Consider the following 13,318-nt stretch of genomic DNA (forward strand, 5'->3'; position numbering starts at 1 on the left):
ACCTTGAAACAATCACTATTGAATAAATGAGCATACTACAAGATGCACTTACAAATAAAAAGCATCAAGAATTACTCAGAAGGGAGCATAGGTAGAAGCAATCATTGCAAGACATCAAGGATATATTTCTTGATACATTTAGCCTACCAACACCTAAAGAAGACAAGCCCATCATGGAGTAGTTGGTAAACATTGTAGAACAAATCAATGATGTAGACCTAGATTCCAATGTAAAATTACTTGAATGGTCTGAGAGAAAATTTCAAGGAAAAGTTAATGAAAAGTTATCAAGTTCTATTTCACTTAGTTAAGTTGAGTTAGCAACCAACATTGAATGTGTAAAGAAATTATTAGAGAATATTTTCTCACTTTACACCATGTTGTGTGATACAAATATGTTCACATAAGAAGTGTAGCACCATATTGCAAATCTAGAGGGAGATATGAAGCTAACAGGTACTACTCTACCAAATTATCAATCTCAGAGTCATAAGCACTTCAGGAATTTGATGAATTCCCAAGGTCGGTTGGTAGCTCTGCATGGTCAAGATGCAAATATTTGAGCTACACTGATCATGATCTAATCCATGCTAACCCCTTACATGGTTATACTTCACAAGGAGCTAGCCTTTACAGAGACATTAATGCAAAAATATCCCCATCTTTCTACACTTGAAGGATTAGTTCGTCTTGCTTTTGAGTTAGCCATACAAATCAAATCATTGGAGGTAGCTTGTAATAACTAGGATGCAGCTCTAAAGATAATACTTGAGGTCCATAAAACTTTCTTATACAAATACACTATCCATGTACAACCCATGACATAAGTGTCAAAAAGGGGGAACAAAAATGAAGGGAGAGAATGAAGAAAGGGGAGAATTCATGATAAGTAGAGCTCAAATGGAGATAGAGTCAACATATATAGAATCTAATCAAAAGAAGTATTTAGTTTTAGTTCAAAATAAAATAATCAACTCAGTGTGAGTTATTGAATTTTGAGGTGTGACTGATGAGTCATAAGTTTTGTAAAATTTTGAACTTTTGAAATTTTGTATGATATTATCTAAGTTATTCTTGAAAGACTAAGGTTATTCAAGCATGACGAAGTATTTTTTCACTCATGTCAAAGGGGGAGATTGTTAATCTCATATTAGTTTTGACATATGAGTGACAATACACTTAAGTCAATTACTTAGTTCATGTCAAACAAGTAATAGATGTTGAGCATAATTTGCCAAATAGTATATGCCAAGAAAAAGAAATATATAGTAAGTACTAAGTAACTAGCAAGTGCTAAGTCACTCAAGTTCCAAGTAGATAGTAAGTGTCAAGTCATTTAGATGTTGAGTGATCAATGGATGTTGAGTCATTTAGAGCCTGAGTTACAACATTGGAGTTGCAGTTGATGCCAAGCATTAGGGAATTCAAGTGCTAAGTAAAATGTTTTTTACATAGTTATTTGTAATGGCACAAACTACTATGTAAACCATTTTGGAGCAAAATTAAGGATTTTTTTGCAACCTTAGATGATAAGGATAAGTCTTTATTAAGAATCCCTATGTAGTACATGTAGCCAATCAAAAAAGAAGAAGGTTTAAGCAGAAATATGGGTGAATCACAATCATTGATTCATACCTAACCCTAAGTCACCTAGCTCTTCTTAAGGAGGAAAAACACTAAAGTTTTGATGAATGAAGAAGGATAAAAAGATAGAAGTTTGCATGTACAAATAGAGCATTCATCGCGACTAAGGAGTTGTGAATTGGGATACATTGTAGGAATCAGTTAGAGCAGAATAGAGGAAATGAATTGGAAGATAATATAGATACATATAATTAGTAAGGATCAAGTACACATCAAGAAAGAGGTGATCTATTATCTAGTAGAAAATTACTAACTATAGGATCATTTCTAAGACATTCTAATAGTTGAATCAATTAAATATCTTAACGTAGTAATCTTAACAAGCTATTGTAAATCCTTTAACAAGGTGTTTACTTTATTGTAAGTTAAAGTCCTATTACCAAGCACACTTCTGATAGGGTGTTGAAATCTTTTAATAGGGTAAGATCTAATAGTCTTGTAAGCCTTTAATAGGGTAGACCTTTCATAGGGTAGATCATGTTTCATGATCAAATATTGTAATCTTCATTGGATACACTTTATTACTGTAGTAGTAGAGATTTGTAGGTGTCATCTCCACCCTAGTTTTACCTTCTCCTTGGAGGGTTTTTGGGTAACCAAATATTTTGTGTCATACATGTGTTGAATGTCATTTAGTTATGGATGTATGTGCTTAATTTGGTATTTTAGTTTGCATGCATAGTTTGTGAGATGGATGTATGGTGAATGATTTTAATGATGAAGTTTCAAGCATTGATTTACCCCCTGCCCCCCCCCCTTAGAGTTTACTTTTCCCATTGTATTTCCAACAAATCACTTAGTTAACATATAACTTGATTAACTCTAAGCTCATTTAGTAACCATCCTTTCTTAGTTACATATCCTTCTTGGTAAGAATTGACATTCTTAACCTTACTTTATATTTATTTACTAACCACTATTTCTATCTTGGTGTAGCTCACAAGTTACATACCTTTTCACTTTACCACTTCATTTCTTTACCTATCAAAATAACTTGGTTTTACATCATCTTAACATTTAATCAAATCATGTAAAACAATAAAATCAATATTATCTTATGATAGACCAATGCATTAGTTGCCTAATTAAGTTTACATACTTAAACATCACTTCCTTTTCATCTTCCATTTTTATCATCCATTCTCTATTCAACATTACATCCTTCAAACAATTTACAACTAACATGGATTATTAGTATCAATTTTCTTGACATAAATGACAAAATAATTGTTTCCATAACTAACTAGTAGATAGACCAATAGACTCAATTTTCAAAAGTGTTCTCATTGAGGTCAAGACACGTAAGGGAACTAAGACTGGTGAAGAGAAACAACTAACAAGTACAATGATATGTGGCTCTATTTTAGAAGTGTGACTAGAGAAGAGAAGAAGTTCATGACCAATGAAGGTGATTATAGAGGTGATCTACTTAGAAAAAGTATGTTAAAAAAAGCTTGCATGAGTAGAAATGATACCAAGTGGAAGGGAAAGAAGATAGATAAGTGAGATGGTTTGTCCAAGTTAGCAGGGTGAGCATGGGGAAAGATACTTGTGATTGCCTAATCATGTAGAGGGTAGGAGTGCACTCAAATTCATATTTAATGGTGATGGGGGAATATAATGAAGAAAAATTGAAAGAATTCAAATTTTAGTTCTTTCCAAAATGAGAAAATCATCAAGGATACATGACACCCATGACTCCTATACAAACATTGTACATATAACAAGAATGAAAAACTAATACAATAAGAAATCAAGCTAGTAGTAGGGGTGAGAATTCAAATTTTGAACTTACAAATTAAGGCTATCAAGTGAAGTTGAAAGAAAATATAAAAGGAGATATAGTTTAAAGATAAAAAGTTAGATTAGTGAGTGATTACCCAAAGAGATAGAAGAGTTGAGATAAGTGGAATCTCAAGGTGTGAAGGAGATTAAAAAGAAAGAAGTAACCTTCAAAGAGTTATCATTTTGAGGAGAAGCAAGTAAGCCCAAAGAACACAAGGTTATCATGCACAAGAGAAAGGAGACCCAAGTGCACAAGTGATTGAGGTCTAAAGTTGTAGAGCAAAGGGAAGGTAGAGCATAGTCCAAGATGGGTCAATAGAGGTGCAGAAGAATATATCTCAAGATAAGTGTAGTAGCTATTTGTTAGATTATTCCTTGATGTTAACTAGCCTTTGCAATAGTAAATCCCATCAAGGGTGAACCCTAAAAGGTCATTTGTACAAATCCCCTAATAGGGTGACACATTAACTTATGTTCTAAATTTCTTTAACTAGGTTGCTCCTAACACGGAAAGACTTTAATAGGTCTTATCAAAATTCCTTAACTAGGTGGAACCTTACAATTTCTTTATAATATTCTAATAGAGATAAGTTCTTGAGTAGGTGTACTTTAGAAGAGTACAAACTTTGTGAGGATCAAATCACGCACCATGGTCTTTTATCCTAATTACATTTCCACAAGATAAATATTGTGTTATGTGTTGATTTTTTTGTGTCCTTTGTTTTTACTTAATCTTGACTAGTTAATTTATAGGCACCAAAAACTCATAGGTAAGTGTGAAGTGTGATTAAGATTAAAAAGTTAAAACTAGTGAGTATACTAATTCACCCCACTTCTTAGTATACTAACCTATGGTAGGACAAACAATTAGTATTAGAGCCTTGGTCCTCTAGAGACACGAGTTTAAAAACTTAAGGAAAATATGTGTTTTGTATATTGAGACTCTTAGATATGCTTATTGGACCCATATAAAGACCAAATATATTGAAAGAGTTAGTTAACTCAACCCAAAGGATGTAAGAAGGAAAAGAGATTGAAGCCTATGGTAAGTAGGTGAAGGATGGTCTACTAGCCATCAAAGCATGTAGAGGTGTAATATAAAAAGAAGAGTGTGTGATAAATATATTGAGAACCCTATATCCCAAATATGCCATAAGGTTGTCATCTATTCTTGAGCTAAGAACAATAGACAAGGTGGAGGTATCACTCAATGCCTTAGTAAGAAATATCATTGCATGTAAGCTTAGTAATTTAAACAAAAATTAACCACCAAAGGTTGAAATTGCATTAAAATTATTTGTTGCACTAGTTTCAATAAAATGAAAAAGATGAGAGAAAAGTACATCTAGATATAAGAGAGAACTGGAAAGCCTACATGTTGAAGAATCCAAACAAGAATAGTTAGAGGTTCTATTCATGAAAAGAATGGTTAGAGGAAAATGGAAGTACAAAGATAAGATTACTTTCAAATTTTTTAACTAAAAAAATGTAGGACATTGTGTTGCTAGATGTCTAATAAGGAAGTAGAATGAAAACCTAAAGGGAACCAATAAAAGGTGGTCAGACTCAAAAACAAAGGAGAAGAAGTGATGCTACATTGTTGAAGAAGTTGTGAATGATGAAGAGTCTACCTATGATGATGATGATGATGATGAGGATGAGGATCAAGTGTCATTTATTTCTATCATAGAAGAAAGTGTGAAGAGAGCCTTGATAACTAGTACTAGTATCCACAGGAACTAGATAATAGATAGTGGTTGCTCAAACCACTTGTCTGGTGACAAGAGAAAGCTCAATAAGGTCGAGACCTACCATGGAGGGATGGTTAAGTTCATAAATAACTCACTATGCATAGTGATAGGTAAGGGTACTATATGTTAGGAATAAGGTGTCTCAACCTTGGATAATTCATATTCTTATTATTTGTTTTGTAAATGTATCTTTTAAAAATAATGTAATTAAGTGTGAGTATACATGTCTAGTTGGCATGTTGATGTGTCACTCTACTTGTATGTGTTGGCATCTTGAATTGTGTATAAGGAGATCATGGCCAAAATGGTTATGACAAATTCCTATGATGCATAAGAGATATCTTTGGAAGATTCGATGATGGGTAATGATGTGAAGACATGTGGCAATTGATCATTTTTTGGAGAATGGTAAAACCCTAATACGGTTGTTCTTTGAAAGTTATCCTAAAAAGGGAAAGTGCATGATATAAGCATTTTTTAGGGTTGTATTTTGGAGAGTGAGAAAGTGTATTGTTGGTATAGTATATTGCTTTTGGATTGGTCTTTTGTATCCTAAAAGAACTTGCATTGCAAGTGTGTTGTAACCTTTTGTGTTGAAGATAATACATTGTGTAGCTTTTGGAGGGATGAGGTTGTTTTATACAAAGGTTTTTCCCCACTAACATATATTTGTGTTTATGTGTTTTATTTCTCAATATATTTTTTGTATTCATGGTTGATTGTAATATTATTGTTTATATAATATCGAATCTGAAATTGTAAGGATTTAACAGGAATTTGCATAATACCTTCCTTGAGAGATTAATGTAGGATGTTGTTTCTGCACTTGAGTTTCTTTACAAGTGGTATTAGAGCTTGATCAACTTTTGATCCTAGTTTTTGGGTAGGGTTTTTTGGGCTAATATCAAGTTGTGTGGGAGTTTTTTGTAAATAATTTTGAATCTTATTTGTAGATTGAGATGACAACTTCAACATACAAAAAATGGAGGTCGAGAAATTTGATGGCAGTAATTTTGACTTGTGGAAACTTAGGATGGAAGACTTTCTTGAACATCATGATCTATGGGATGCAACTTCACTTGATGTGAGACCTACAATAATATCTCAAGAAGATTGGGATCTCAAGGATTGGAAAGCTAATGGTCTCATTAGACTCTATCTAGCTAATTCAGTTCTCTTGAATGTTCTTGATGAGAAGACCACAAAAAATTTATGGACATGGCTTGGGTCTATGTGTTAGGCCAAATCTCTAGTGAACAATTTGTTCCTAAGGAAGAAGTTGTATTCTCTAAAAAAGGAGGAAGGAGGATCTATTATAGATCATCTAAGTCCTTTTAATTTATTGATTGTATAGTTGACATCCTTTGGTATCAAGATAGAGGAGGAGGATTGATGTATGACCCTATTATGTTCCTTCACCGATTCATGCGACCATCTTGTGATGGCTCTTGGAAGTACTTTAGTCACTTTTAGAATGGATGATGTGGTGTGTTCACTATTATCTAAGGATTTATAGAGAAAGTATTTAGATTTAGCTAAGGAAGCTCTTTCTATTTGCGGGAGATCCAATGACAAAGGAAAGAAAAATGACAAGTCTAGAAAGGGTAGATCCAAATCTTGTGGAAAATCAAAGACACCTGGAAAGTCCAAGGCAAAACATTGGAACTGTGATAAGTTTGGGCACTTCCATAAAGACTATAAATTAGCCAAAGAAGAAGAAGAAGGCCTCATATTCAAGTTTTAAAAAATATCAAGAAGATGATGATGCTTTCATTGCAGCCTTGGTAGCAAATGCATCTAATGATGTGTGGTTGATAGACTCGAGTGGTTCTTTCCACATGACCTCTCATTGAAGCTAGTTCTCAAAGTATGAAGTTTCCAATGCTGGAAAAGTGTACTTGGGTGATGATTCTCACCTAAAGATAGTTGGACAAGGACTGGTCACTATTAGATTCCCTGATGGATAAGTAAAGGGGATCAATTGGGTAATGCACATTCCTAGTTTGGCATGAAACCTATTATCTATACGTATGCTAAATGATGTAGGTGTACAAGTTGATTTTTCTAAAGATGGATGCAAGATGATGAGAGGAGCTATGGTGCTTACTAAGGGTACTAGGAGAGGTACTTTGTTTTAGCTTGATGCATGCATTTCTCAATGCAATAGTTCTTCTAATTCAAAGAAGAGAGTGGTTATCACTTCATCCCTACCATCTGAATGAGTAGTAAAGAAGACTATGGTTATTGGTTCTAATGGTAGTGTAGAATTTATACTTAAGGGTGAAAACACTTTGGAAGGAAAGCTTCCTACAAAAAGGACAATATTGTGGCATATGAGATTTTGCCACATTGGTGAGAAGTGTCTCAAATCTCTAAAAAAAAAAGAACCTTGTTGAGGGGTTAAATTATTGTAATCTTGAATTTGACTTCTACAAACATTATGTCTATGGTAAACAAAATTGTGTTTAGTTTTACTCTAGTTCTCATAAATCTTCTCATTTTTTAGATCTTATTCATTTTGGTGTATTTGGTCCTATAAAAGTTCCTTCAATCTCCACTTTTGTATTTTTTTAATATTTCATAGATGATTATAGTAGAAGAACATGGATTTATTTCTTGAGAAGTAAGACACAAGTCTTTAATCAGTTCAAAGATTTTAAAGCCCTTGTAGAGAATCAGACTAGTAAGAAGATTAAGTGAGTGAGAATTGACAATGGTGGTGATTTTTGATCAATAGATTTTGAATAGTTCTATAAAGAATGAGATATCAAAAAGCATAATACAACTCCTTATAACCTATAGAAAAATTGAGTTGCAAAAAGAATGAATAGAATACTAATGGAGAAGGGTAGGAGTATGCTTAGTGGAGCTAGTCTTGAATAAAGTTATTGGGTTGAAGTTGTGGCCACTACTTACTATCTAATTAATAGATCTCCTACATTAGATTTTTTTGGTAAGACACCCATGGAGGTGTGGCTTGGTAAGAATCCTTCAATTAGAAATCCTCATGTGTTTGGTTGTGAAGCTTATGCACTTGTTCCAAAGGAGAAAAGATCTAAGTTAGAAAAAAAAGTTGTCAAATGTATTTTCATCAGATATAGTGCTAGTATGAAAGGATGAAAACTTTGGGACCCTATGATTGGTAAGGTGTTTTATAGAAGAAATGTTATTTTTAGAGAGCTAACATCTTCTCCTATTATGCTACAACTAGATGAAAAAGAAAAGAAAGAAGATATTGTTTTGTTGCCTCCTACCCCTGAGAAGACTTAATAGAAAGACCATGTTGGGTCTAATGATGAGGAGAGCTGTAGTAGCTTTTATAGTTCAAAAGAAGAGGAAGAACAACCTCAACTTTATCCCTTGAGGAGATCCATGAGAGAAAGAAAGTAGCCTGGTTGCTCTATGTTATATTCTAGTTGTGGTGTTGCTTTGATTACTAACACTGATGAGCCTAGATCTATGAAAGAGGCTTTGGATATGGAAGATTTAGGTTCTTGGATTGAGGCCATGGATGATGAGATGGATTTATTGGATTGAAAAAAAACTTGGGACCTTGTAGCTTTTCCTAAAGGACAAAAACCTTTTGGTAGAAAATGGGTGTTCAAGATGAAATTTTGTGAAGATGTCAGTGTTGAAAGGTACAAAGCTAGATTGGTTGTGAAGGGGTACTCATAGGTAGAGGGAATAGATTATGGTGAAATATTGTCTCCTTTTACAAAGTTGAAATCCATTAGTTTTTTGTTATCTCTTGTTACATCATATTATTTAGAGATAGAACAGATAGATGTGAAGACAAATTTCTTTCATGGTGATTTGGAGGAAGAAATTTATGTCATAGCCTGAGCACTACATTATTATTCATTAAGTAAAATAGGTTTTTTTACAAGAGTTCCTAAAACCCACCAGTTATCAACAAAAATAAACTAAGAATTTTAGGTTTAACTAAATAATAATAATAGGCCAGGCCCAACCAACAATCAATATCAAAAAAAAAAGGCCAAAAGAAAGGGAAGTAGATAAAACAAGGACAACCAATGAGGGAATGAGATCTTCATCCAGCTCCTTATTCTTTAACTCCATCTCTTCCTGGGCCTCTACCTTGTTAGTCTTTGAGTGTCTATCATCCTAGAAGCCAACTCAACTCTCTTTCTCTTTTCTACTCTGTGCTTTCTGCTTGAGCTCTCCTCTTGTAAGGAATCATCCTCCTCAATCACCCTGGTCCCGTCAATTTCCTTTTCCTCCTTATCCTTTTTATTCTCCTCCATCATCCTATGAAGTTGAATGATATTATCATTTAGGCATTTTATAATATTAAAGCTATGATTAGCCAAGCTGTGAAGTGTAGTCTCATCCTTTCCACCCTCTTCTCGATCTTTGAAACTATAATTTTGAGACTACCATAATTAACATTCTCTCCCACCCCTTCTAGCCTATCCTGACCCTGCATCCTATAATTTAAACTCTCAATTTCATGAAATATCCATTTGAAGGACCTAAAATTATCCATGAGACTATTTCTAGCATTGTTTAGGAAATTCATACCCATCTCCCTTGCATTGTCACTAAGAATAACTAGACCAAGATCAATAAGCTCTTCTAGTTAGATAGACCCATCCCTTCCCTCAATCGCCTCTAGGTTAATGTGTTCTATGATCAGCCCCATCTTCGTTGTACCTACATGGAAATTCTTCCAAATAAGTTTTCTCCCCTTCTCGTCCAGAGAAACCATAGTTTTAACCAAACCCTCTCCCTCCTTCCTTTCTTCATGAGCCTCTGAGAACCTCTCCTTCCCCTTTCTCTAAGTCTTCTCAATCTCCTTATCTCCCCCTCTTTTCCTTTCGATCAAACTTGCCTCCTTCTTACTAGCCTAAGCCTCACTAGGACCAACCACTGGCACATTACCTCCCCTATCTGAGTCCATCCCTTCTTCCTCCTCATTATACTCTTTCTCTAACTCGTCCTCCTATGTTATCCTTTTCTTTGACCCTCTCTCTAGCTTCTTTTTATTCTTCTTTCCCATATCCTTTATGATTTTCACCACCTCCTCTTCTTCTTTTGAGTAAATACTTGCACTATCTTCTATGTATGACAAGAGGTAAGAACTCTCAATTTCCTCAAAAGAAACTGTCTTTTAGTAGAAAGCCCTTCCATGAGTTTGAGCTTTCAAATGCTCATATAAAAGGAGAAACAAACCTTCATGGAAGGAAGGGTTAGAGTAAAATTTCTTCTTATAGTCTATTAAACTCTTATTAGCCAAGAAAAATAGATAGTAAGGTATGGAAATCTTGATTTTGTACTTGAAATGATTAAGGATAATGAAATGGTGGGTTCAAATCTTGTCAAACCTAGTATCGAGTGTGATATAAGATATAATTTCCCTTAGGAAAAACCTCCATAGCTTCTTAATAGACACAGGTTCATAATAGGCTCATGTTTTCACAAGCTCCTTCATTTTCTTTGAATCCCTTGTGAAATCCTTAACCACATTCAGAGAGATCTTCTTGTCCCTATATTATTTAATGCCCTAGTTTGGAGAATTAATCATATCATTGATCACCTCTGCATTGATTTGAAATTCCACCCCATCAATATTTACCTTCTTCTCCCTCCAAGTCTTCACCATTAGGTATGTGATCTTTGGGTCCCAGCCATGAAGCTTTTTAATGAAGGTCGAAATGCCTCCTTCCTCAAGTTTCTCCCATGTCTTTGACCACCTCTTCCACTTCTTAAGTTCTCCCTTTGGCTCCCTTATATGCCTCTCTACAACCATACTATCAGAAATAGGATAGTAACACCTCTGAGATTTCTAGATGCCTTGAGCTGAGACCTGGTTTTCCTCCTCTAACCTATACTTTATTCCTTCCTCAGAAAATAAATAGTAATATTAATTACCAAAAACCCCCAAGATTTCCCATAAAATGTACCAATAATTATCCAATTATGAACCCTTTGGATTGGCTCATGTTAGTTGCTTAGTACATTATATGACATATTAGCTACATTAACTACCATAATTACTCTTAATGATACCCATTTTCCCCTAAGACCTTTCTAGATCCATAATAATTTTTGTATCCACCAAAAAAACCTCTCCACTTGCCCATCTATGTGACATGTCCCTCCTCACCACCTCATTTACCATCTAGTTAGCTTCCACATTACCTTCATAGTACACGTGAGATTAAAAAAACCTTATCGAAGGAAAAAATAAATATTTTTTGTTTCCTTAATAATATTCTTTATACTCCATGTTGAATGGTGATCACCCCTTAGTACTACATTGTTAAAGGTAAAGAATCTTTGGTTTTTAGATTAAGGAAGTCTCTATATGGTTTGAAACAATCTCCTAGGATGTGGTACCTTAAGTTTGATGCCTTTGTGTTGTCAATTGGATTTGTAAGATTGAAATTAGATCATTGTGTTTATTTTAGAGTTGAAAATGATCACCTTCTTATTGTTGCATTATATGTTGATGATATGTTGTTGTTTGGGAAGGGTAAGGGTATGATTTCTGATTTTAAATCTCAATTGGCAACATATTTTGAGATGAAAGATCTTGGGGTATAAAGGTACATCTTGGGTATGGAAATTAGTAGAGATAGGTCTAATAGAAAACTTTGATTGAGTCAAAGTAAGTATGTGATGTTTGTGTTGGACAGGTTCAACATGGCAAATTGTAGACCATTGTGTGTTCCTATATCTATGGAAACAAAGTTATCTATAGATAATTGTCCAAAATCTCCTAGTGAGGTGGAGGGCATGAATAGAGTATCTTATGCTAGTGTAGCTGGTAGTCTTATGTATTCCATGGTCTGTGCCAGACCAAACATTGCCCAAGCAATGGGAGTTTTGAGCTAGTTTATGGCTAATCCTAGATGAGTACATTAGGATGTAGTTAAGCAAGTATTCAGATATTTGAGGGGTACATTAGATTACTCCATTTGTTTTCATGGTAACTCTTCTAGAGATCCATATTTAGTTTATATTCATGGGTTTTTTGATTCAAATTCAGCAGGTGATATTGACAGTAGGAGATCCACCAATGCTTATGTCTTCACTATGTGTGGTGGTGCCATCTGTTGGATGAGTAAGTGACAACTAGTAGTTGTTTTGTCTACTATAGAAGCTAAGTAAATGGTTGATACTAATTCTTGTAAGGAATCCATTTGGCTTAGAATATTGTATTCTGATGTTGGGGTTAATGGAGGATAGATTACTATTTGGTGCAATAGTTAGATTACCATTTGCCTTGCAAAAGAATCCAACTTTCCATGCCAAATGAAGCACATTGATGTGCAGTTTCACTTTGTGAGAGATATGGTGGAAGATGGAAAGGTAAATTTGGAGAATATAGATACTATAAAGAATGTTATAGATGTATTGATGAAACCAGTGCACACAAAGTAGTTTAGATGGTGTTCAGAGTCTATGGCCCTTTTGGCCTATAGAAGTTAGTTCCTATTATATTCATGTTTCTCTTACAAGGTGTTTGACAAGTGGAGAATATTAGGAATAAGGTGTCTCAACCTTAGATAATTCCTATTCTTATTATTATTTTTGTAAATGTTATTTTTTAAAATAATGTAATTAAGTGTGAGTATACATGTCTAGTTGGCATGTTGATGTGTCACTCCACTTGTATGTGTTGGCATCTTGAATTTTGTGTAAGGAGATCATGGCTGAAATGGTTATGATAGATTCATATGATGTGTAAGAGATATCTCTAGAATATTCGATGATGGGTGAAGATGTGAAGACATGTGGCAATTGATCACTGAGTACTGTACACTAGTAAAACCCTAATACAATTGTTCTTTGGAAGTTGCCCTAAAAGGGAAAGCACATGAAATATGTGTTTTTAGGGTTGTAGATTAGACAAAGAAAGTGTATTGTTGGTATGGTATGTTGCTACTAAATTGGTCTTCTTTGTCATTATTCTCCTAAAAGAACTTTCATTGCAAGTGTTTTGTAACCTTTTGTGTTGAAGATAATACATTGTGCAGGTTTTGGAGGGGTGGGGTTGTTTTACTGAAAGGTTTTTCCCCACTAGCATATCTTTGTGTTTATGTGTTTCCTTCTCTATATGTTTTATGTATCCATGATTGACTGCAATATTATCATTTACATAATATTGAATC

This window comes from Cupressus sempervirens, chromosome 4, assembly GCF_028749045.1.
Source record: "Cupressus sempervirens isolate cs-2001-9-10 chromosome 4, ASM2874904v1, whole genome shotgun sequence".
Taxonomy (NCBI): Eukaryota; Viridiplantae; Streptophyta; class Pinopsida; order Cupressales; family Cupressaceae; genus Cupressus; species Cupressus sempervirens.